Below are 27,250 nucleotides of genomic sequence, written 5' to 3' on the forward strand. Positions count from 1 at the left end.
CTTCTGCATTCCCTCACTTCTCTAATTACTAACTGCTTGAGTCTACTCTGTGGAACTCAAGGAAGGCCTAGGAGACTAAAACGTTTCTCTACAAACAAGAAACAGGGGACACAGAGGGGCTTTTGTACCCAGGAAGGCCCCACAAGGTCCTGCTCGGTTTCAATGCAACTGGTGACTTTGATAGGGATAGGATAGGATAGTTATACAGGTAGTTGTAGAAGTCCCAGTATGGGATTATAGAGAGGGAAACCTAGGAAACTTTGGGAGACCACTGTAAGTTAATGATCGCTCAAGAAAGCTATCAGAATGTCGTGGAACACAGCAGCCTTGCTTAACTATAAAGTGATAAATAAAAGCAGGAGATATGTCCCAGGTCATTAGGTGAAAGAAAAATGTTACCACCCTTCTACTGATTTGAATAAGCGCAATGACAGTCCTAGTTTGACCCATACGGTCAGACACTGTCCTGCCCAATACGAAGGAGGAGCTAGTGATGTAAGCCTGAGGTCTACTTGAAGAAGGCTGTCTTTTCCCCTCCCCTACTCTCCTTTTATTATAAAATTGTAGCCCACTTAATCCTTGGGGCAGAGCCTCCTTGCCTGACCACTTGCATCTCTCACAAGCGTCCTTTATTAATAAATCTACTTCTTGCCTATTACTTTGCCTCTCCCTGAATTCCTTCTGCACTGAGACACAAAGAACCTGAGCCTCAGTAAGTCCAGACACCAGGTGAGAGATTCTAATTAAAGGACCGTGGGTTCAAGTCCCAATCAGTGTTTTGGCCAGGTTCAAGTCCCAGACTCATGGGTTCAAGTCCCAATCTGGGTTTAGGCTGGGTTCAAGTCCCAGCACGTGGGTTCAAGTCCCAATCTGAGGTGCACAGTTTCAAGTTTAGGTTAAAACCAATGCTCATTTACCATTTTGAAAATCCTAGAGCCCTTAAGAATTATGCTAAGTCAGGACTTCCCTGGTGGTCCAGTGGTCAAGACTCTGTGCTCCCAATGCAGGGGGCCCGGGTTTGATCCCTGGTTGGGGAACTGGATCCCACACGCCACAACTAAAGAGCCTGCGTGCTGCAACAAAGATCCCGCATATTGCAACTAAGACCTGGCACAGCCAAATTAATAAATAAATATTTTTTAAAAAAAAGAATTATGCTAAGTCTACTCTGCAAACGGAACAACAAAGCCTGGATGACAGCACATCTGTTTACAACATGGTTTACTGAATATTTTAAGTCCACTGTTGAGATAAGAAAAAAAGATTCCTCTCAAAATATTGCTGTTCACTGACAATGTACCTGGTCACCCAAGAGTCCTGATGGAGATGTACAACCAGATTAATGTTGTTTTCATGCTTGCTAACACAGCATCCATTCTGCAGCTCATGGATCAACGAGTAATACTGACTTTCAGGTCTTATTGAAATAGAAGGGAAGGGGGCAGGGAACAACCTCTAAAAGAATGACATAGGGACTGCCCTGGCAGTCTAGTGGTCAAGACTCCACGCTTCCAACGCAGGGGCCGTGGATTCGATCCCTGGTCAGGGCACTATATCCCACACGCCACAGGGCGCGGCCAAAAAAAAAAAAAGGACATAGCCCTTGAGGATATGACATAAACTGGTTAGAATCAACTACATCCAAGACAGCAGAAGATTCGACTGCCAGTGCACCTTGAGCCTCATTATATGCTCACTATAATACACTAGCATCTAAGTGCCACACCTACAGTGTCATTGGTGCCATGAGTTTGGAGGCTAACCATAAAAGGTCAAAAAGTGGGCAGTGGTCCAATTCCTGGAACTCTCCACCCCTTCCCCAAAATAGTTGGAATAATCCTCCCACTCATTAGCCTATGAAATTATTCAGCCCATAAAAACTAACCACCCCATATTTCAGGGCCTCTTGCCTTCTGAGATGGCCCACACTCTGTCTGTGGAGTGTGTTTCTCCCAAAACCATTCTCATCTTTTGAGATGGAGCACATTCTGTCTGTGGAATGTGTATCTCTAAATAAATCCACTCCTTATCTATCACTTTGTCTCTCACGGAATTCTTTCTGTGATGAGACATAAAGAACCTGAGCTTCAGGGCTTCCCTGGTGGCGCAGTGGTTGAGAATCCGCCTGCCAATGCAGCGGACAAGGGTTCAATCCCTGGTCCGGGAAGATCCCACATGCCACGGAGCAACTAAGCCCGTGCACCACAACTACTGACCCTGTGCTCTAGAGCCCGTGAGCCACAACTACTGAGCCCACGTGCTGCAACTACTGAAGCCCACGTGCCTAGAGCCCGTGCTCCACAACGAGAGTAGCCACTGCAATGAGAAGCCCGCGCACTGCAACGAAGAGTAGCCCCTGCTCGCCGCCACTAGAGAAAGCCCACGCGCAGCAACGAAGACCCAACATAGCCAAAAATAAATAAATAAAAATAATAAATAAATTTATTAAGAAAAAAGAAAAAGAACCTGAGCTTCATTAAGTCCTGAGACCAAGTGTGTGATCACAATTAAAAGACAGTGGGTTCAAGTCCCTATCTGGGTGTGCAGCTTCATTATTATTTAAGAAATACATTTCGTAAGGCTATAGCTGCAATAGATAGTAATTCCTCTGATGGATCTGGGCAAAGTCAATTGAAAACCTTCTGGAAAGGACTCATCATTCTAGATGCTGTTAAGAATATTTGTGGGTAAATCCCTGGCGGTCCAGTGGTTAGGACTCCATGCTCTCACTGCCAAGGGCCCGGGTTCGATCCCTAGTTGGAGAACGAAAACCCCACAAGCCACGTAGCGTGGCCAAAAAAAAAAAAAAAGAATATTTGTGCTTCATGGGAAGAGGTCAAATTTCAATATCAGCAGGAGTTTGGAAGAGGTTTATTCCCAACCTTCATAGATGACTTTGAGGGGTTCGTGATAAAACTTGAACAGATATGGAGTTACTCCTTATGGAGGAGCAAAGAAAGTGGTCTCTTGAGGTGGAATCTACTCCTGGTGAACATGCTGTGAAGATTGCTGAAATGACAAGAAAGGATTTAGAATATTGCATAAACTTAGTTGATAAAGCAGTGGCAGGGTTTGAGAGGATTGACAATTTTGAAAGAAATTCTACTGTGGGTAAAATGCTATCAAACAGCACTGCATAGTACAGAGAAGTCATTCATAAAAGGAAGAGTCAATTGATGTGGCAAACTTCATTGTTTTCTTATTTTAAGAAACCATCACCACCACCCTAAGCTTCAGCAACTGTCACCCTGATCAGTCAGCAGCCATAAACACTGAGGTAAGACTCTCTACCAGCAAAAAGATTACAAATCATTACAGGCTCAGATGATGGTTACCATTTTCTAACAATAAAGTATTTTTTAATTAAGATATGTACATTTTTGGGAGTTCCCTCACGGTCCAGTGGTTAGGACTTGGCGTTTTCACTGCTGCGGCCCCGGGCTCAATCCCTGGTCAGGGAACTAAGATACTGCAGCCCTCGGAGCGTGGGAAAAAAAAAGTACATTTTTTAGACATAATGCTATTGCACACTTAGTAGACTACAGTATAAATATAATTTTTATATGCAGTGGGATATAAAAATTCAGGTGAGTCACTTTATTGCAGTATTCTCTTTATTGTGGTGGTCTGGAACCAAACCTGCAATGCCTATAAATATCACCACTAAGGTTTGCTGAAAAAACAAAGACTTAACCTAAAGTACACAGTCCCCAAATACTAAAATGAAAGCTTAGAAATAAAATAATTATTCTTCTTCATATTCTATACAAAGTTTGAAATCTGCATTAAAGTGTATTAGCCCCATTCCTGAGGCTTATTTAGAAAGGGTGGAAGTAAGGAAACTACAATTAAAAAACTAAGAAATAATCCTTCAGAGGAAGTATGTGCTTCATAGGTTATTGTAAAGATTAAATGGATTACTATATGTAAAGTGTTGAGCATAGTGGCTGGCACATTATATTGCTCAACAAAAGTTATTCAAACTTTCTCCATTTTCTCATGTCCCTATTTTTTCCCCTTAAACCAACATAATCAAAATTAGTTTGACTGTTTTTTGTTGTTGTTTTTTTTGTTGTTGTTTTTGGCGGTACGCGGGCCTCTCACTGTTGTGGCCTCTCCCTTTGCGGAGCACAGGCTCTGGACGCGCAGGCTCAGCGGCCATGGCTCACGGGCCCAGCCGCTCCGCGGCATGTGGGATCTTCCCAGACTGGGGCACGAACCCGCGTCCCCTACATCGGCAGGCGGACTCTCAACCACTGCGCCACCAGGGAAGACCAGTTTGACTGTTTTTAACACAAACATGAACAGTATTTGAAAAAACTTTCTGCGGTTCACAAAGTGATTTTACAATCACTATCATTAAATACAGTTCAATGAAGAAAAAAAGGAAAGAAAACTAAAATTTGAGTGCCTACAACATGATAGCTACTGCACTGAGAATTAACATTTATTATTTCACTTAATTTGTTCAAGTAGGTTATTATTATACTAATTTCACAGATAAGAGAGCTAAGGTTCAGAAATATTTCATAATTTGACCAACTTTGCACAGTAGTATTAAATTGAAGGGCTGAGATTTGAATGCTGTCTGGCTCCAAAGTTCATACCCTTATCACTAAAAACTATCTTAAGCCCTGTGAGAGAGAGTTTTTTATTCTCTTGTTCAATTACTCATTCATTCACTCCCTCACTCAATCAAACAATTCAATGGTGCCAGGCACACTGTTCTAAACTAGTGATATGAAAATTAGTAAAACAGCATCTGCCCTCATAGCCTAGAGGGTGTATGTGTCTGAAGGAGGGATGCATGAACACAAATCAACCAGAAAACAATTAAGAAAGAGTTCAGTAACAGTAATATAAGCAGAATGCTGTTGAAACATGGAGGGTAAATATTAGCTTGGGAGAATCTGGAGAAGCACTGCAGAAGAAATATGATTTCACCCGAAATTTTTAAAATATGTGCTTATAACTTGATAAAAAAGCATCTACACAAAAACCTACAGGGGCCTTCCCTGGTGGTCCAGTGGTTAAGAATCCACCTTCCAATGCAGGGGACGCAGGTTTAATCCCTGGTTGGGGAACTAACATCCCACATGCCACAGGGCAACTAAGCCCACAAGCCGCAACTACTGAGCCCGCACACTCTGGAGCCTGCATGCCACAACTAGAGAAGCCCGTGCACTGCAACAAAGAAGAACCCACGAACCAAAACAAAAGACCCAGCACAGCCAAAAAACAAAAAAACAAAAACAAAAACCTACAGCTAACATCACACTTAAAGGTGAAATACTAAATACTTTCCCCCTAAGGTTGGGAACAAAGCAAGGATGTCTGCTCTCACTACTCTTAATCAACATAATATTAGAAGTTCTAGGCACTGTAATAGGCAAGAAAGAGAAATAAAAGGCATACAGATTGGAAAGGGAGAAATAAAACTCTATTTGCAAATGACATAATGTCTACATAGTAAATCCCAAGGAATCTACAAAAACACTCCTAGAAGTAATAACAAGGCCACAGGATACAAGATTAACACCAAAAAAATCAAATGCATTTCTTTTTTCTTTTTTTTTTGGCTGCGCTGGGTCTTCGCTGCGGGGCGTGGGCTTCTCTAGTTGTGTTGCCTGGGCTTAGTTACCCCACGGCATGTAGGATCTTAGTTCCCTGACCAGGTATCAAACCCGCATCCCCTGCATTGGAAGGTGGGTTCTTAACCACTGGACCACCAGGGAAGTTCCAATTGCATTTCTATATACAGTTGACCCTTGAACAACACAGGGGTCAGGGTGCAGAACCCCCTAAGCAAGAGGAAAATCCACTTATAACTTTACAGTCACCCTCCAGTATGGGCAGTTCCATAACCTCGGATTCAACCAACAGAGGATTATGTAGTACTACAGTATGCATTTATTTTTACAAATCCATTTATAAGTGTACCTGCATAGTTCGAACCTGTACTGTTGGAGGGTGAACTGTACTAACAACAGAAATGCAGAAAACAAAATAAAAAACACATTACCATTTACAATCACTGTAAAAAAAACTAAATACTTAAGTATATACACTTTCCAAAAACATGTACAGGGTCTGTATGCTAAAAGTTTGATGAAAGAAATCAAAGATGACATAAATAAACAGGCTTGTTCATTGATTGGAAGACTCAACGTGATAAAAATGTCAATTCTCCCCAAATTAATCTATAAGTTTAATGCAATTCCTATAAAAATCCCAGAAAGGCCTTCTTTAGACCTAAACAAGCTTATTCTAAAATTTACATGGAGGTCTTCCCTGGTGGCACAGTGGTTAAGAATCCGCCTGCCAATGCAGGGGACATGGGTTCGAGCCCTGGTCCAGGAAGATCCCACATGCTGTGGAGCAACTAAGCCCGTGCACCACAACTACTGAGCCTGCGCTCTAGAGCCCACGAGCCACAACTACTGAGCCCGTGCTCCGCAACAAGAGGAGCCACCGCAATGAGAAGCCTGAACACTGCAACGAAGAGTAGCCCCGCTCGCTGCAACTAGAGAAAGCCCGCGCACAGCAACGAAGACCCAACGCAGCCAAAAATTAATTTTTTTAAAAAAACGCACAAATTTTTTATCTTACACTTCTGAGGTTAAAAGTCCCAACACACTCTCACTGGGCTATAATCATGGTGGTAGTAAGGCTACTGTTCTCTTCTGGTTCTATTGCAGAATCTTTCCTTGACTTTTCCAGATGCTTAAGGGATGCCTGCATGCCTCTGCTTACGGTCCTCTTTCCTCCATATTCAAAACCAGAAACAGAGATTGAGTCCTTCTCACATAGCATCTCTTCTGCCTCCCTCTTCCACTTTTAACAATCCTTTTAATTACATTGAACCCATCTGGATAATACAGGATAATCTCCCTATTTTAAAATCAGCTGATTAGCAACCTTAATTCCTTTTTGCCATGAGGGAACATACAGGTTCTGAGGATAAGGACACAGATATATTCGAGAGGGCTATTATTCTGCTTACCACAACTAATTTAACCAAAAAAAAAAAAAAAAAAGTAAAAGTGGGCTTCCCTGGTGGCGCAGTGGTAGAGAGTCCGCCTGCCGATGCAGGGGAAACGGGTTTGTGCCCCGGTCCGGGAAGATCCCGCATGCCGTGGAGCGGCTGGGCCCGTGAGCCATGGCCGCTGAGCCTGCGGAGCCTGTGCTCCGCAAGGGGAGAAGCCACAACAGTGAGAGGCCCGCGTACTGCAAAAAAAAAAAAAAAAAAAAAAAATGTTATACTTACATTGGGAGAGAAAGTGTGTGTGTATGGGGGTGGAGGTAGGAAATAGCAGTTTAAGCATACTATTTAGAAATATATATGAAGGTAAATACAAAAAAGAAAAAAAAGACAACATTTAAAAGTGCTCTGGGGCTTCCCTGGTGGCGCAGTGATTGAGAGTCCGCCTGCCGATGCAGGGGACACGGGTTCGTGCCCCGGTCCAGGAAGATCCCACATGCCGCGGAGCGGCTGGGCCCGTGAGCCATGGCCGCTGAGCCTGCGCGTCCGGAGCCTGTGCTCCACAACGGGAGAGGCCACAACAGTGAGAGGCCCGTGTACTGCAAAAGAAAAAAAAAAAAAAGTGCTCTGAAGAACAAGAATCAGGAGTCGGTAAGGAAGAGTAGAGCAGAAGAAAGATGTTTTTCCTTATAAGCCTTAAAGTATCATTTCACTTTTAAATAATGTACATGCATTACTATGACTTGATTTTACTTTTAATGGCCTCAAATTTGCATGGCTTTATTGGCACAGAGATTGGCACAAACAAATCAGTTGCATAACGTTAGTAATCCCCTTGGGCACTGCTCAGCAAGAACTAAGCAAAGCAATTTGAGGATACTGTAGGAAATGTAGGAAAAATAACAATTTGGGGACTTCCCTGGTGGTCCAGTGGTTAAGGGGGTACAGGTTCAATCCCTTGTCAAGGAACTAAGAACCCACATGCTGCACTGCGTGGCCAAAACAAAAAAAAGAGAAAAATTTAAACCATAACTATGGAATCTGTCCTGACTAGGGACACACATCTTTCTGCATTCTGAGTAAGAAATCTAGTCAGAAAGTTCCTAACTAGTTTCCTGAAAAATACCTGTGATCTAGAGAGGAAGGAGATTATGTCTAATACTTGGGAACTAGAATCTGAACAAGATTAGTTTCATAAGCTCAAATAGTGGTTCACCCTCATCAATGCCACCACAAATAGGTTCTGTTCAATGTATCAGTTCCAGGTGAAAAATGGCACTTGGCAAACTCAGGATAATAGAAAAGCTTTTGACTTGTTAGGGAATAGAAAGTAGTTTACACTGGCTGAAATAAGACAGTGGAAATCTAACTAGAAATAAAACTAGAATCACAAATCACAGGTTAGTCTTTGATAGTCAATGGCAGATCACTGAACGCTACTGAACAGGAGAGTGACAAAGAGTAAAGCATACCTTCTTACTCAGTGTTTTTAGGTGGTTGATATTCAGTGAAGCTCAAGGAAAGCCAATCCACTGCCAAGACTATGGGGGGACACTGGAGGCTCCCAGGTACAAAATTTAAGAAGGCACTCACTCTCAAGGTCAATCAAGTAACCCTGCACTTGCACAACCCTGAGAGTAAGTGACTGCCTCCTTAAATGTTGCACTTGCACAACCCTTAGTATCCTTATTTTGTGGGCTAAGCACCTCATTTATCTCATTCGTAATAGCTAAAAAGCAGAAAGAACCCAAATGTCTCAACTGATGAACAGATAAAAAGAATGTGCTTTATTCATATAATGGAATATGGAATATTTTTGGGGGCCATAAAAAGAATAAAACATTGATACATGCCACAACATGGATGAACCTTGAAAATACTATGCTGAATGAAAGAAGTCAGTCACAAAAGACCACATATTGGTATTTTATGATTCCATTTATATGAAATGTCCAGAATAGGTAAATCTATACAGAGAGAAATAAATTAGTAGCTGCCAAGGGAGGGAGGGGTTGGGATGGAGAATGACTGCTTATGGATATATAGTTTCCTTCTGGACTGATAAAATGTAATAAAATTGATTGAAGTGACAGTTGCACAACTCTGCACATATAGTAACTTTTGAACTATACACGTTAAATAGGTGAATTGTATGATATGTGAATTATACCTTAATAAAACTTATTTTAAAAGCAGATACTTAGGGCTTCCCTGGCGGTGCAATAGTTAAGAATCCGCCTGTCAATGCAGGGGACACGGGTTCAATCCCTGGTCCAGGAAGATCCCACATGCTGCAGAACACTAAGCCCGTGCGCCACAACTACTGAGCCTGTACTCTAGAGCCTGCAAGCCACAACTACTGAGCCCTCATGCTGCAACTACTGAAGCCTTCACACCTAGAGCCCATGCTCCACAACAAGAGAAGCCACCACAATGAGAATCCCGCGCACCGCAACAAAGAGTAGCCCCCACTCGCCTCAACTAGAGAAAAGCCTGCACGCAGCAACAAAGACCCAACGCAGCCAAAAATACAATAAATAATTTTTTTTAAAAACCAGGGACTTCCCTCGTGTCACAGTAGTTAAGAATCCGCCTGCCAATGCAGGGGACACGGGTTCGAGCCCTGGTCTGGGAAGATTCCACATGCCGCAGAGAAACTAAGCCCATGCACCACAACTACTGAGCCTGCACTCTAGAGCCTGCAAGCCACAGCTACTGAGCCCGCGTGCCACAACTATTGAAGCTCATGCACCTAGAGCCCATGCTCCACAACAAGAGAAGCCACTGCAATGAGAAGCCCGCACACTGCAACGAAGAGTAGCCCCCGCTCGCCGCAACTAGAGAAAGCCTGCGCACAGCAATGAAGACCCAACACAGCCAAAAATAAAATTATTTTTTTTAAAATTCACTTTATACATTAAAAAAAGCAGATGCTTAGTAACTATCTATTGAAATAAGGCATAAAAAGGATGAAAGTCATTGTGAAATAAGAACAAGTACAATTTTTAAAGGGAGTTGTTTCTTTTCATGAATTTTTAGAGGTGGCATAGGAAAAGACACCTCTAAATCAGACTTCTATACTTTGCCCAATTAAAATCATTACCAGAGTTTGGTTCATACAGATTTCCTACCCAAAATAACTTGCTATGTGGCAATTTGTGATTTAAACATTGGTGTTGACTGATAAAGCATGAATAATTTAAACGTGTATTCTCAATATCAATAAATACTTTGTAACTCTGAGGTGTCTAAAACCTACCTTTGTAATTACAAAATTTCTTATTTCAATTCTGTTAAATAACTAGAAGTTTCCTTAGACCTGGTGGGCCCGAAGAAGGGGAAAAACCCAAGATTAAAATGATATTGCCTCTCTCTGGTGTTCCCCAACACTGTAGGAACACCCATGATGTAATTCTCAATTGTTCACAAACACCTTTCTGGTCTTCAAAGACCACAAGTAAAGATAAATAAGAGGCTGAAATAGCAAAAAAGGATCAAGGAACTTGTTTTTTTTTGGCACCATACAGCTTTGACTGGGGCCAACACCCAGGACAGGATGCACCACCAAAGGAAGTGGATCTGCACAGGGAAACAAGAGCTGAGCCCAGGTCAGAAATGAGACAATGACATACAAAGAGAAAGCTCTGTTTCTATAGTAAGTGAATTTTTCTACAAACCTACTATGAAACTAATGTATTAACTAAAAAGTATTTATCCAAATTTTCTTCTCAGGAGAAAATGAACATTTTTTTCTTCTGGGAAGTCACTGACTTACCACCAGCTTTATATTAAAAGCCTACTTTTCATGTCTTAGGAAAAAATGAATCTATACACAGGTCAGAATAAGACTGACAAAAATATATTTTGCAAGAGTCCAATACAGTCTTATCCTCAGCTTCTGTTTTCATTTAAAAACTCAAATGTTATTTGAGGGAATTCCCTGGCGGTTCAGTGGTTAGGACTCAGCGCTTTCACTGCCGGGGCCTGGGTTCAATCCCTGGTGGGGGAAGTAAGATCCCGCAAGACCTGCAGTGCAGCCAAAAAAAAAAAAAAAAAAAGAAATGTTATTTGAAAAATGTGCTTTTTGGAACATGTTTCTTCCTTTCAATGTGGTACAGGAAGGTACTGTTAAGGGAAAGTGTTAAAATACTGAAATGTCAATGTCAGAAACTTCATTAGTTGCATACCAACAATGAAAGGACTATATTTTCTATTTGCAAAACAAATGTAATAGGTTTTTCTTAAAAGCCACTGGTTTGGACTTCCCTGGTGGTCCAGTGGTTAAGATTCCGTGCTTTCACTGCAGGGGGCGCAGGTTTGATCCCTGCTCGGGAAGTTCCTCATGCTGCGCGGTGTGGCCAAAGCCACTTGCCTACATAGCCAAACTGAAATAAGGAAAACTCTGAAAGAGTAACACAAAATTTAAAACATTTTTATACATACAACAATCCTACATTCATGTATGTGTCTGATATAAACCATCAATAAAGAAAGAGAAGTACAGGAATTCACAAATTTACTATATGGCACTGTCCCCCAAAAAAAAACAGATAGAATTTGGATAGCCTTTTCTACAGATGTATTCTCTGGGGGGAAAGACTGAAAAGTGAACCTCAAAACAAAAATAAATAGAATTTGGATAGCCTTTTCTATAGATGCATTCTCTGGGGGGAAAGACTGAAAACTGAACCTCAAACTGAATTCTACTTTCCCATTAATTCTCATTAAACATTAAAAAAATGTTCATATTTTTAACATTGATAGACCAACTTAAAAACTTTAGTGAAGGGCTTCCCTGGTGGCGCAGTGGTTGGGAGTCTGCCTGCCGATGCAGGGGGCGCGGGTTTGTGCCCCGGTCCGGGAGGATCCCACGTGCCGCGGAGCGGCTGGGCCCGTGAGCCATGGCCGCTGAGCCTGCGCGTCCGGAGCCTGTGCTCCGCAACGGGAGGGGCCACAACAGTGAGAGGCCCGCATACACCAAAAAAAAAAAAAAAAAAAAAAAACTTTAGTGAAGATGTGATCAAGTTGGTGACTGGTTCGGCATTAACGTGGACATTAGAATTTATTTTCAGTATTATTTCTTCTAGGAACAATGGTGTTTTACTAGCAGCTAAATTATCTCTTTTAGTACTTCATGTGATTTTCCTAACTCCATACCCAGCCATTCCTACTCTTCCCAATGTTCAGCAATTTCTCCAGAACATTTTCCTTGTCAGGAAAATTTTCCTTGTCAGCTTCTGCCCTCTCTTACCTTTTAGTTGATGCTTTCACTTGCAGGCACACCCAGGCCTTAACAGGACAGGGAATTTATCAGCAGCTATCAGCAATGGAAATGTTCTGGAACGGGATGGGGAGTTATGTGTGTGACCAGCAATTCATGGATTTTTCTCTGCCTTCTATACTTGGCCATTTTGACACAGCCTTTAAGGCAAATACCCAGCCTACCTTGGTAGCTCTGCCTATTCCTCTCAAGTGCTATCCAACAGAACTTTCTGCACTAATGGAAATGCTCAATATCTGCACTGCACTGTTCAATACAGTAGACACATGTGACTACCGTGTACTTGAAATGTGGCTGGTATGACTGAGGAACTGAATTTTTATTTAATTTTAATAGCCACATGTGTCTAGTGGCTTCCATATTGAACAGCACAGATAGCCTAGATTCCTGCAGAGACTAAAGCTATTGCTCTAATGCCAAACCCCTTGGCTAGTGACCAGACACCCAACCAGGATCATGCTAGCCCTGTCTTCTAGAAGATGTTCCTTGTATCCCCCAGCTTGGTGAGAGGGTCCTACAGTGAATAAATGAATAATCTGGAACCACAGAGTGACTACCTGCCTAATCTTCTATAGCTCCTACCATCTCAACCCCTACTGCTTTGAGTTGGAGTTACCACCTTCCTTTAGATACTGCACATTAGATCACTGCTTCTCAGACTTTAAGGTGTATATGAATCACCTGGGGATCTTGTTAAAATGCAGATTCTAATTCTGCATTTCTAACATGCTTCTAGGTGCTTGGTACCTAACCTACATGGTACTAACCCTAGGTTCTTGGTTCTCCTAATCCCTAATCTGACTTGTGTTACTGATGGTTCAGCAGCAAACATATGAATTCAGACCTCCTCATAGTATGCTTTTCATTGAACAAATATTTGCACCATGTAATGAAGCTGCACAGCAGTATCAATTTTGAGCAGTAGATGATGTTATTTGATGTGATAGACCATTTTTTAAGCATACTATTTTACAGAGGAGGCTATGACAATGAGCTAAAGATCACAGTTCTAATAAGTGAACAACTGGAATGGGAACCAAGGTTTGTTTGGTTCCAAAGCCCACATTCTTTCTGCTATGCCAACCACCCCCTCAATGCTAAACTCAGGAATGTCCACATGTCAGGATTTCCCTTCAGAAGTGAGCTGTGAAGGAACATTGCTGCTAAAGAGTTATCCTTTTTCCCCAGGTATAACAGTAATCAGAAAAACCAGCTTCTTCCATATGTATGATTAAATATCAGACATGATTATTATTTATATATTCTATTGTGTATTTTCAACCTGATCAATTTTATTCAGCTATTGTCTCCCCAAATTTAAATTCAACTACTTTAACTCAGATGACACATCACTATACACAAGATTAAAAGAGTTTCTGACTTTTCTAATCAAATCCCACTTGAACCCAGAAGTGACCTTTTTTCCTCTATTTTTTTTTTTTATTAATTTATTTTATTTTATTTTGTTTTTGGCTGTGTTGGGTCTTCGCTGCTGTACACGGGCTTTCTCTAGTTGTGGCGAGCAGGGGCTACTCTTCGCTGTGGTGCACGGGCTTCTCATTGTGGTGGCTTCTCTTGTTGGGAGCACGGGCCCTAGGTGCACAGGCTTCAGTAGTTGTGGCACACGGGCTCAGTAGTTGTGGCACACGGGCTTAGTTGCTCCGCGGCATGTGGGATCTTCGCGGACCAGGGCTCGAATCCATGTCCCCTGCATTGGCAGGCGGATCCTTAACCACTGCACCACCAGGGAAACCCCTTTTCCTCTATTTTTAATTCATAGTTTTATTCACCAGACTTGGTTTGAATAATTCTAACTCTCTTAGAATTTTCCTATTGTCAAGATAACTTCGAACTATTGCAGTAGCCCATTCTAGTGTTTTACCCATTGATGGTCAAAAGGTTTCCATAGGGCTTCCCTGGTGGCGCAGTGGTTGAGAGTCTGCCTGCCGATGCAGGGGACATGGGTTCGTGCCCCGGTCCGGGAGGATCCCACATGCCATGGAGTGGCTGGGCCCGTGAGCCATGGCCGCTGAGCCTGTGTGTCTGGAGCCTGTGCTCCGCAACGGACGGTGAGAGGCCTGCGTACCGCAAAAAAAAAAAAAAAAAAGGTTTCCCATAAAAACAAAGAGCAAACTAAAAAACATTGCAAGCTATATAATAAATGATTAATATTTTTACCATAAAGAGCTATAAAACATGTCAAAATAAGAAAAAAACTGCATACACCAAAATGAAAATTGGCAAAGACATGAAGAGCTGAAAAAGATAACTATCTTGAAAATCCAAAAGAATCAAATGAAAAAACATTTAAATCATTTTTAAAAAAGATTTACTATGTTATCCAATTCAAGATCAACACAGAAGTATCAATAGCTTTCCTATATGCCAGCAATAACCAAGTTTTTATATGTCATGAGTAGAAGATCCCAATTGCCATATCAACTTTAAATAACCATAAAATAACTAGAAAAGTAGACATGTGCAAGACCACTATTAAGAGAACTATAAACTTTTCTAAAGGATTTTTTTAAAACCTAAATAAAGAGAATACACTGTTTCTAAATGGAAAGTCTCAACATTGTAAATTCATGGGTGTACAAATTCACCCATAAAGTAATTTATTTGTTGCAATCAATCCCAATTACATTTCCAACAGAATCTTTGTTTGTAACAAAACCTGAAAGACTGTTTCTGAAAGAAAAAAAAAAAATCTGTTTTTTGTTTTTTTTTGCGGTACGCGGGCCTCTCACTGTTGTGGCCTCTCCCGTTGCGCAGCACAGGCTCCGGATGCCCAGGCTCAGCGGCCATGGCTCACGGGCCCAGCCGCTTCACAGCATGTGGGATCTTCCCAGACCGGGGCACGAACCCGTGTCCCCTGCATCGGCAGGCGGACTCTCAACCACTGCGCCACCAGGGAAGCCCCAAAAAAATCTGTTCTTATATATATTCTAAGACTGAGGGGGACCTGACCTTCAGCAATAATTAAAACTGGGTGGTATTGGGAATTCCCTGGTTAGGACTCTGCACTCTCACTGCCAGGGCCCAGGTTCGATCCCTGGTTGGGAAATTAGATCCTGCTAGCCTCTTGGTGCGGCCACAGAAAACCAAACCAAACCAAAAAGCCTGGGTGGGACTTTCCTGGTGGCACAGTGGTTAAGAATCCGCCTGCCAACGCAAGGGACACGCATTTGAGCCCTGGTCCAGGAAGATCCCACGTGCCGCGGAGCAACGAAGCTCATGCGCCACAACTGCTGAGCCTGCACTCTAGAGCCCGCGAGCTACAACTACTGAGCCCGCGTGCCACACTACTGAAGCCCACATACCTACAGTCCATGCTCTGCAACAAGAGAAGCCACCGCAATGAGAAGCCCGCGCACCGTAATGAAAAGTAGCCCCCGCTCGCCGCAACTAGAGAAAGCCCGCGCGCAGCAACAAAGACCCAACGCAGCCAAAAATAAATAAATTTTTAGAAAAAAGAAAACCCAGTTAAAAAATATGCAAAGAACAGAATAAGAAATTTCACAGAAAGAAATGTAAACAGCCAATAAAGAAACAAAAAGATGCACAAACTCACAAGCAATCTGGAAACTATAAATTAAAATTTACCCATTATATTAGTAAAACTGTACAAGATTGATATCAAGTATCAGAGGCAATTTCATCAACTGCTGATGGAATAAAGAATGGTACACAGACTGTAGGGCAAATTGGCTGTATCTTTCAAAATTAGAAACATGTATACCTTTTAAACAACAATTCTAGGCACCTACTCTAGAGTTATTCTAGGACATTTGCACAAGAGACAAGAATAAAGGATGTTCATTTCAGTGTTGCTGATAACTGCAAAAATCTGAGAAAACTTAAATGTCCATAGATAAAGAAACAATTAAATAAATTACAGACATTCAAACTGAAATACAATCAGCTGTTAAAAAGTGTGTACTGACAGGATGAGATCTCAAAAGCATATTGCTAGGTTTTAAAAAAAAAAAGAACTACAGGAAAAAAAATTATCAATCCACGGACTTAAAAAAGATATAAATAGATATAGAAATTGCATATATTGCAGGAAAAAGAACTAGAAGAAAATTCACCAAACAGGATAGTTCTAGAAGAGGAACCTTTGCTTCTTAGCCTCTACATAAAGAATTATTTTTTTAAAGAATGTACTTTTTTCTCTTTCTTCAAATTAAGTATACAATTTAAACATTCGTAAGATTTTTAAATGTTTTTAAAGACAGGGGCTTCCCTGGTGGTGCAGTGGCTAAGAATCCGCCTGCCAACGCAGGCGACACGGGTTCGACCCCTGGCCCAGGAAGATCCCACACGTCACGGAGCAACGAAGCCCGTGCGCCACAACTACTGAGCCCATGTGTCACAACTACTGAAGCCCACATGCCTAGAGCCCGTGCTCTGCAACAAGAGAAGCCACGACAATGAGAAGGCTGTACACTGCAATGAAGAGTAGCCCCTGCTCGCCACAACTAGAGAAAGCCCACGCGCAGCAACGAAGACCCAACGCAGCCAAAAATAAAAACAAATAAATTAATTAATTTAAAAAATTAAAAATATTTTAAATAATAAAAAAGACAAAGAAGTCAACAAAAAATATTGTTTTAATTTGCAGTTTCCAGATTATGTGAGTTTGAGCATCTTTTTCTTTCTTTCATTTTTTAATTGAAGTAGCTATTTTACAACGTTGTGCTAGTTTCAGATATACAGCAAAGTGATTCAGAGATAGATAGATAAATAGGTAGACAGATAGATAGAACAAATTGTTTTTCAGATTCTTTTCCATTATAGGTTATTCCAAGATATTGAATATAGTTTCCTGTGCTATACAGTAGGTCCTTGTTGGTTATCTATTTTATGTATGGGGACTTCCCTGGTGGTGCAGTGGTTGAGAGTCCGCCTGCCAATGCAGGGGACACGGGTTAGAGCCCTGGCCCTGGAAGATCCCACATGCTTCAGAGCAACTAAGCCCGTGTGCCACAACTTCTGAGCCTGCGCTCTGGAGCCCGTGAGCCACAACTACGGAAGCCTGCATGCCTGGAGCCCATGCTCTGCAACAAGAGAGGCCACTGCAAGGAGAGGCCCGCGCACCGCAACGAGAAGTGGCCCCCGCTCGCCGCAACTAGAGAAATCCCGTGAGCAGCAACAAAGACCCAACGCAGACAAAAATAAATAAATAAAATAAATGAAAAAGAAAAAAAAGTATTAAAAAAAAAAATCCACCTGCCAATGCAGGCGACACGGGTTTGATCCCTGGTCTGGGAAGATCCCACATGCCAAGGAACAACTAAGCCCGTGTGCCACAACTACTGAGCCTGCGCTCTACAGCCCATGAGCCACAACTACTGAGCCCACATGCCACAACTACTGAAGCCCATGCGCCTAGAGCCTGTGCTCCATAACAAAGAGAAGCCACCGCAATGAGAAGTCTGCACACTGCAACAAAGAGTAGCCCCCACTCACCGCAACTAGAGAAAGCCCGCACACAGCAATGAAGACCCAACGCAGCCAAAATAATAATAATAATAATATTTTATATATAGTACTGTGTATCTGTTAATCCCAAACTTCCCCTCCCTCCCCTTTTGGTAACCATAAGTTTGTTTTCTATGCCTGTCAGTCTGTTTTTTATTTCTTTATTGGCTGTTTATATTTCTCTCTTTGAAACTGCTTATTCTATTCTTTGCCTAATAAAAAATAATAAATACGGGAAAATGTTCAACTTCACAGGTAACCAAAGAGATGGAAATCCAAAATGAGATATCACTTTTCAGCTACCATGTAAATTGTTTTTGGTTTGTTCAATGTCTATGTACTATTGCTAATATAAATGCTGAGAAAGTAATACTTTCTCCCAGTGGACGGAATCTTTCCAGAGGCTGTATGTATCAAAGTAGAAGAAAAAGTCTCCAGGCTCTCCTGTCGTGGGTGGAGTTACAGAAAGCTTTTAGACCATTATTCTCTTTACACATCATCAACTGCTTTCAGTTTTCAACCCTTCTGGAGAAGTTCCCGTTCTCACCACTGAAGGCTCTTCCTATCATCTCACTCTCTTGCTCTAAACCTTTCTTGGAAAAATGTCTCAATGCCTCAAAAATAACTCACATTAAAATATGGGCACACAGCCCACTTAGTTAAAAGATGTTAGAAAACATTGGAATCTCATTCACACCCCCGTGCTATTCCAGCTAAAATCTATACTGACGAGGGACTGATGCAGAAAGTCAACTCAATGAAAAAAAATCACTGACTCACTGTCAAATCTGCATGTAATTCTTAAGAATATCTGGGACACTGCATTAAATGACTTTGGGCAAGTCATTTAAAAGTTCTGTTTCCTCAATATAAAAGGAAGATATAAAATTTGAATTTCAACCAGAAAATCAGATTTTGGACTTTGGAATATAGAGTTTTAAAAACCTGAAAGTAAGTATACAAAAAAATAAAAATTTTTAAAAATGTAGTGTACAAAAATTTTTACCTAAATCCCTTAGTCTGCTGTAATAACATTTGCCCTGTATATGAATATAGATAACCATTTCCACTGTTAAAATGATCACTTTCTGGAAGTTTACAGATGTTAACAATTGCTTATTATAACTATTTTCCCAAGCATAGCTCCCAATACAATCATATACAATATGAATATGGTAATGTACTCAATTCTCTGTACAATACAAACCTCATATTCAGCATCATGCTAATATTCAAATTAGTTCCTCATATGTAGTGTCAATATTTGAGGGAGAAAACTCTATGAATAAAGAGACACAGAGATTGAATTCTGATCTTCTGACCAATTCCACGTTCAATGACTGGCCCCCTACCCCCATTCCAAGGCCCCCTTACTGCAAAAGAAAGGAATCTTGCTTAGATTACCAGTCACATATATTTCCAACTCCAGTCCCTAATCTGCCATTTACTAGCTCTATGATCTTCTGCAACTTCCTTAATTTTTTAAGCTTCAGTTTTCTTACGTTTAAAATTGAAGTATTAGTACCAGCTGACTAGCAGAGTGCTGTGAAGATAAAATGAGATAATTGGGGGTGTGGGGGGATAAATAAATAAAATGAAATAATGTGCCTAGGACATTAATAATCAATCAATGAATGTTAGCATTTATGCTTATTATTATCATTATTATTGACTTAAGAATGTTCAGGGGCTTCCCTGGTGGCGCAGTGGTTAAGAATCCGCCTGCCAATGCAGGGGACACGGGTTCGAGCCCTGGTCCGGGAAGATCCCACATGCCGCGGAGCAACTAATCCCATGCGCCAAAACTACTGAGCCTACGCTCTAGAGCCCGCGAGCCACAACTACTGAAGCCCATGTGCCTAGAGCCCGTGCTCCGCAACAAGAGAAGCCACCGCAATGAGAAGCCCCCGCTCACTGCAACTAGAGAAAGCCCGCGCGCAGCAACGAAGACCCAACGCAGCCAAAAATAAATAAATTAAAAAAAAAAAAATGTTCAGTGATATTTAAGAGTACTTTAAAAACACTATTAAATTATGAACTGATCTGTGAATTTTCTCCTCAAGCTTCCATTCTAATTTTATCTCTTCTGAAAAACGTAATGTGTTTTATTGATGCAGCATAGTTTAGAATTTGCTTAATATTTTTTTAAATAATTTCTTCCATTTTAATCTTGTCAACTATTATGTAAACTCCTCAGGGCCAGAACCTTGTTTCATAAGCCTGTGTTCACATATATATTGTGTTTACTACAATGTAATGATTTGTTACTCTATTTCTCTCCCTTCCTAGGCTCTGAGCAATTCCAAGGCAAAAAGCAAGGCTTACTTATATTTGTATCCTGGAGACTTAGTAATCAGAAACAAAATAGGTCTCAATAAACGTTTGTTGAAGGGATAAATGAATGAATTAATCTTTTTTCCCCCCTGCAGTGCCTTACACAGTACTCTACACATAATAGGAACTCAGTAAAGCTCCTTAATGGATTCATGGAGAAATCTTTTGGACTCAACCACATAAAGCTTTATCTTGCCTCAGAAAAGCATTTCGACTTTAAAGGTTAGCTACTAACATTACAAATTAAAAGTTTTAGTCTAACATATATCAAATGAATAGGTTCAATAACTAACCACATCAAGGCTAGCTCTAGAAGGATTAAAATCCACTATTCTAATTAATGAATTTGTGAACCTCAGCATGGAGAAAGCCAGTTACATAATCAAAAGAGAGGTTATCAAGGATGGAACCCACACCTCCTGCAATGGAAGCCTGGAGTCTTAACCACTGGACCACCAGGAAAGTCCCTGTTTTTCTTTAATTAACAATGATCTTTTGATGTTCCTACTACCTGGTTTCTTGCAAAAACTCCTATATATCCTGGCTCCTCCCTTACATCTTCAGAGCAGTCCCTCAGAGTCATCTGAGAGGCTGTCTTCCAGGCTTAAGTCCTCAGCAAGTCCGTCAAATAAAACGTTAATTCTCAAAAAAAATAAATAAATAAAAAGAGAGGTTATGCCTTTGCAATTTATACCTACAAAAGATAGTGAGAAATAATTATCAGAAAGCTTGTATCTGTATATTGAAATGAACAAATTATTTTTTATGCCTGAATTGATGCCACTGTTTTCACTAGAAATAAGAGTTAACAGCATAGTGATCCAAACCTGTCTCTAGAAAACAGTCCTTGAGACTCAGAGAGTAAATGTTTTGCCTCTCAGTGATTTTTAACTCCCGGAAGACTCCTTTTATTTCCAGACTGACGGATATTCAAAACTCTTTCTGTCTCCTAAAAATAAAACTGCATCCATTTCTTAAAAGGCAAACAACCTGAAAAGACACACTTTCGGAACACTAGGTTTTTATATTCAAGTAACTAAAACTATCCCTAGTGTTCAGCCTTGTGCTGCTGCAGTAGAAACACTTTTCTTAGTTTTTAAATTACATTCGTGGAGGATTTAAATGTCGTACTGTACATTCTTTCACTGTATGATCTAAACTGATTTTACACCGCATATATAATTTCATAAGTACACCGTAAAGGAATTCTACACTTGAATGAAACTGGAAAGAAACGTGAACTTAGCGCACACCCCCTTCTTCCAACTCGATACGCACATCTTAGGTTTTTTTTCTCAAGAATTTCTCTCTCCCGCCCCCACCCCACACTTTATTTCAGAGCAGCATCATTCATTATCCCACTCACCACTACCGAAAGAACCTTTCCAACTAATACTATTTCACCAGGACCCTCCTTTCACATCTCAGAGTCCGTGGGGGATTTCTTTGGAAGGGGGGTGGGCGGTAAAGTTCCGGGACGCCACCATTCCCGCCATGTCCTATAGGACCCAGGTCCTAGCGCGCAGTCCCCGACCAGCCTCAGGCGGACCCCAGGAAACTGCGAAGGTCTGACACCGCACCCCCCATCTCCGCCAGGGCAAAGCAAACCGGGCCCAACCTCTAGGCTCCTATTCAACGTACCCTCCTCCTCGCTGTACCCCATTTCTTCCCACTTACTTTACCCAATTCTGAGTCCCCATAACCATCTTGCTCCCAACACGAACACCCTTTTTACAGTCCGGGCCCTGCCCCTTGAACCCTTATACACCCCGGTCCCTCCCCCTGGACCTCCCACCAGCTTCAACCCTCACAGCGTGCCCTAGTGCAGACACGCGCCCTGTCCCTATAGCTACTGGACCCGGGTCCTACCCCACACGTCACACTCGAGCCCATTTCTCCCGCGACCCGACCTTCCCCACCCCCCTCCCCAAGCGCTACCACACACACCCCCCAGCACCCTGTTACCTCCGGCCCCGCCCCCCTGAGTGTCGCACTCACCGCTTCTGCCGCCGCATCATTAACCGCCGCGGCTGCTATAGCTACAGGGAGCCAAGGCAACCAGCTCTCGCGACACTTTCCTCAGCTACGGCGAGAACGGCCGGGAAGAGTCTCTCGCAAGAAAGTAAATGAGTCAGGGTCGAGACGGCTAAGTATATCTCGCGATAGTATTGTGTAAAATGGCGGCCGCAAGGCGCTTAAGGGGTGGCCTGGAAAAGTCTGGAGGTGGGCGAGGGCGGAGAAGGATATGGAACTGGCAGGAGAGTCGGATAAGTATTGTAGGCAGGACGCAGGACGGTCTGGGATGGGGTAAGTTAGTATGACGAACCCTACACTGGAATAACTTGAGGTATGGGGCTGTCTTCCCAGTGCCTCAAACTTAAAGCAGTGTCGCCTTGGCTGAAGTTCAGTCTTCCTGGCATTTTCCTTATGCATGCAGAGTAGAGATGGAGGGAGCAAGCCAGAAATTGACCTTTCCATCTCCTCCTTAACCTTCCTTCAGGAAACTTTGATTCGTTCTTCCCCTACTTTGGTTTGTGAATGGTGTTTGACTTAACAGAAATATTTACGTTTATACACTCGTGCCCCGCCCCCATCAATTTGCCCAACGCAACTAGGAAATCAAAGTGTTTTGTTGTTGTTGTTTTTAGTCGAACATTATTACAGATGTTTGGCCTTGAATGTGGAAGGGGGCCGCATTGGTTTGTGATTTGAACTTTGCAGTTGTTGCTTGCCACCCTGTGGGCACATCCTTACTTGGTGACTCTCTCAACACTTAGTTGTAAGGGCTTTCTCTCTGCCCTCAGAAAGCTGTAAATGCAGACTGAGTAGGATCTGGAACAGACGACAGACATGTTAGGGGACACACTGACTGAAGCTGCCCACCCTGGCCAGGCAAGATAGTAGCCACTTGCATGAGTCATCTTACAACAGGAGGTCCTGGTAAGGAACGAGGAACTAACAAGCTACCACCAACCGGTAGAATTCAGGAAAGGTCAAAATGAGAGAGGAGACACCAGTCCATATGTCGTACCAACATCCCAGAATCCTCACTGGAATCTGTTTTGTCTGAGCAGTGCGCGCACCACCAGGAAGGACCCTGAGTCAGAATGATTGGCCAGAGACCACCCGGAAAGTAACCACATTCCCATAAAACTCAAGGCTGCAAGCCACGTGGCAGAGCAGTTCTCCTGGGTTCCCTTACCCTGCTGCTATCTGCCTGGGCACCTCTTCCTAACAGTCTCTTGCTTTGTCAGCACGTGTGTCTCCTCGGACAATTCATTTCTGAGTGTTAGACAGCAGCCCACCCTCAGGCCCTGGAAGGGGTACCCCTTACTGCAACAGCTATATAAAGAACGTTGTTCAGTGAGAGTAAAACAGAGGAGAACAAATAAGGGAATAAAAATAATAAATGGAGAATTCAGTTTCTTCTCTCCAATCCCCTGAATACCTCTCATAGTCTAGACCAGTGCTGTCCGGTAGAAACATACTGTGAGGGACATCATGCAATTTAAAATTTGTAGAAGCCACATTTTTTTAAAAAGTAAGAAAAATGAAATTTAGTTATTCACTTAACCCAACGTATTCAAAATATTTCAACATAATCAATATTTTGAAATTTTTAAAAATTTTTATTGGGGGTATAGTTGATTTATAATGTGTTAGTTTCTAGTGTACAGCAATTTTTTTAACATTTTGAAATTATTAATGAGATATTTTACATTCTTTTTTCATACTGAGTCTTCAAAATCCATTGTTTATTTTTACAGAGCATCTTAATTTAGCCTAGGCAAATTTTAAGAGCTTAATAGCCACATGTGGCTAGTGACTGCAGCATTAGACAGCAAAGCTCTAGACCCTATACCAGGGAATGCATTATCTGGATGACTTTAGGGGCATAGTATTATGGGCAGGTGGTTTATGTAAAAGAAAACCTTGAAGTTGCTAACTCAAACGGCTGCAGAGTCTAGGTGGGTAACAATAAAAGAGATCTGATGTAAAACAATAGGTGGTAGTGGGGACTTGTGCCCACTGAAGAGTGCAAGTGAAACAGGAGGAAAGGGGGCAGGGCACAACCTTTGAAAGAATGACACAGCCTAAGGACGGGACATAAACTGATTAGAACCAAATGGGTCCAAGATGGCAGAGAAGTCAACTTCCACTAGACCTTGAGCCTCAGTATACGCTCACTGTAACACATCAGCAAGTTAAATGACACACCCAAAGGCACCATGACAGTGGCGGTGCCCACTGTCAAAAAGTGGACGGTGGTGGCCCAATTCCTGGAAATCCCCACCCCTTCCCGAAATAGCTGGAATACTTCTCCCACTCATTAGCCTATGAAATTACCCACCCCTGTAAAAACTAACAACCCCATACCCTGGCGGCCTTTCTTACCTTCTGAGATGGCCCACACTCTGTCTGAAGAGTGTTTCTCTCTAAATAAATCCACTTCTTACCTATCACTTTGTCTCTCACTGAATTCTTTCTGCGATGAGACATCAAGAACCTGAGCTTCATTAAGTCCTGAAACCAGGTGTGTGATCTCATTTGGAAGACTGTGGGCTTTGGTGGGGTTCTGGCACGCGTGTTCAAGTCCCAATCTGAAGTGCATGGTTTCACAAGCTTCTATATAAAAAGAGTTTTCCTGCAGCCATTATGGAAAACACTATGGAGATTCCTCAAAAAATTAAAAATAGAATTTACGTATGATCCAGCAATTCCAATCCTGAGTATCTGAAGAAAAAAAAAATGTTAACTAGAAAAGATATATGATATGCACCACTGTGTTCCTTACAGCATTATTTACAGTAGCCAAGATGTAGAAGCAACCAAAGTGCCCATCAGTAGATAAATGATGGGTATATATTTACAAGATTTCAGATATTCTGAGGTAGGAAAAATTAAGTTGCTAGGTTTTCAGAGCTGTTGACTATTAGACCCTGAACTTTTTTTACCCCAACTTTAAGGGTAGGCATTTAATAATTATTTTATAGCTGGGAAATCTCTTTGTCACATGAATGTTGTTATTTACTTTTGTACATCTGATGCCTGATTTATAGTACCTAGTGTATAGTGGGCACTCAATAAACATTTGTTGAAGGAATATAGTCCTTAACTTTTGGGGAGGGCTCACAGACTTTTTTTTTTTTTCAATTTTTATTAATTTATTTTTGGTTGTGTTGAGTTTTCATTGCTGCACGTGGGCTTTCTCTAGTTGCAGTGAGTGGGGTCTACACTCCGTTGCGGTCGGTGGGCTTCTCATTATGGTGGTTTCTCTTGTGGAGCACGGGTTCTAGGTGCTTGGGCTTCAGTGGTTGTGGCGCGTGGGCTCAGTAGTTGTGGCGCACAGGCTTAGTTGCTCTGCTGCATGTGGGACCTTCCTGGACCAGGGCTCGAACCCGTGTCCCCTGCATTGGCAGGTGGAGTCTTAACCACCGTGCCACCGGGGAAGCCCGGGCTCACAGACTTTTAAACATGAGAATCTCATAAAAGCTATGAAATCTTATCCACATCCTGTCTGTGCCCTGCCCATATTCCCTCAGCCTATCCTAGAGTTCACTACAGCTTTGGTAGACAAATCCTGTACAAGCCATAGCTTCCTACCTTAAACACCTGAGTTATCTCCTTGCCTGGAAGTGCCAGCAGAGTTAACATTCCCCTTGGCAATCCGTAACCAATGAGAGATGGGATTTGGTAGCTCAATATTCCAGTTACTACTGGAATAGTAGTAGAATTGCCTCAGTGAGGCAATTCTGAAGTATGTTTTACTATAGCGTTTCTCAAACTTTACTAACACTTAAGAATCACCTGGAAAGATTAATAAGACACAAATTCTTGAATTTGCAAAAATTTTTTTGGCCTTGCTGCGCTGTTTGCAGGATCTTAGTTCCCCCGACCAGGGATCGAACTGGGTGCCTGACAGTGAGGGCGCCAAGTCCTAACCACTGGACTGCCAGGGAATTCCCTTGAATTTGCACTTTTAACCAAGCTCCCAGGAGAAAATGTTGCTGCCAGTGCATGGACCACACTTTGAATAACATTTTTCTCAGAGAGTCTCTAGTGAGATTCAGCCCCAGTTGCTGGAAGCACCTTTTTGGCCTTCTTCTCATTCCCTTATACTGCTTGGATTCTGGGACCGCCTCCCAAATTTACTACTTGCATCCAAATCTTTGTTTCAGGGTCTGTTTGTGGGGGAAGCCAAACTATGACAACTCTTCTTAGAAAAATGCACATAGAAATAGAGTTTTGTGTACTAGTTTAGAGGAAGTATGAATTCCCTGAAATTTATTTATGTCATAAAGGAAGGTGACCAGGGTAAATGTCATATGACCCAAGTTCCATGAAAATTGAATCAGTCCAGGCAGTCTAGGAACCTAATATAATCATTAATGGCTCATGGAGTTAGCTGAATTCAGCCAGCTCTCCTCAAAAGTTATTTTTCCAGATATGCATCAAACTCTGACTTTGTGGGACATAAGAGTAAGTCCGGGACTCTAAAGAAACCCCATGCTTGAAGTTAATAAAAAGAGTATTGTTACTCATTCCTATTGGATTCTCATGGTTTCTTCCCAATCATAGTGCTTTCTGGACACAACTGCAGTGCCCCTATGACCCTTAGATCTTTTCTTGATGTGTTCACAGATGAGCCAGGCATACTATAACTGCAGATGGTTTCTCCCACTTCCTTCTGGATTCCAACATGGCTCCCTATTCTATTTCATCCTTTTGGGAACCTGTAACCTTTGACATATATTCCTAAGCTCACTCTCGTGTCATCTGGAAACTTTATGGCATGCTCTCATTCTGTAAAAATTGGGTAATCCTGATTATCCCAGTTTCTAATCAGCTTCTTAAAGAGAGCTAACGCCAGGGTCACCAACGCCTATTTCCTAAACACAGCACATAATTGCTGCTTAGCTTTGCCCACATATGGGCCAGCACATGTGTTTGTCCATGATTATTTGTCTTATGTACTATTCAATAAGCATGTCTTTGTATATACCTATGAATGTGCTTTGGCAGGTGCGGATGTGGGTGTGGGTGTGTAAGTAATCAGGTCAGTCTTGAAGTCCGAATAATGGATGTATGGTATTTTACTTTAATTAGTCTCTGTGCATTGTTAGCCTCAGTTTTCGTCTGCCCTCAAATATCAGAGGAAGAATGAG

At 42.0% G+C, this 27,250-nt stretch overlaps 1 long non-coding RNA gene across 1 annotated transcript; it reads right to left on the reverse strand.

Moving 5' to 3' along the window:
- Positions 1-2,425: 2,425 nt before the first annotated feature.
- On the reverse strand, positions 2,426-21,977 carry LOC125961113 (uncharacterized). Its single transcript, XR_007471434.1, has 2 exons — positions 18,958-21,977; positions 2,426-12,319 (listed from the first exon to the last, which is right to left on the reverse strand). It is a non-coding gene; the product is annotated as an uncharacterized LOC125961113 (long non-coding RNA).
- Positions 21,978-27,250: the final 5,273 nt, after the last annotated feature.

This window comes from Orcinus orca, chromosome 14 (assembly GCF_937001465.1).
Source record: "Orcinus orca chromosome 14, mOrcOrc1.1, whole genome shotgun sequence".
Classification (NCBI taxonomy): domain Eukaryota; kingdom Metazoa; phylum Chordata; class Mammalia; order Artiodactyla; family Delphinidae; genus Orcinus; species Orcinus orca.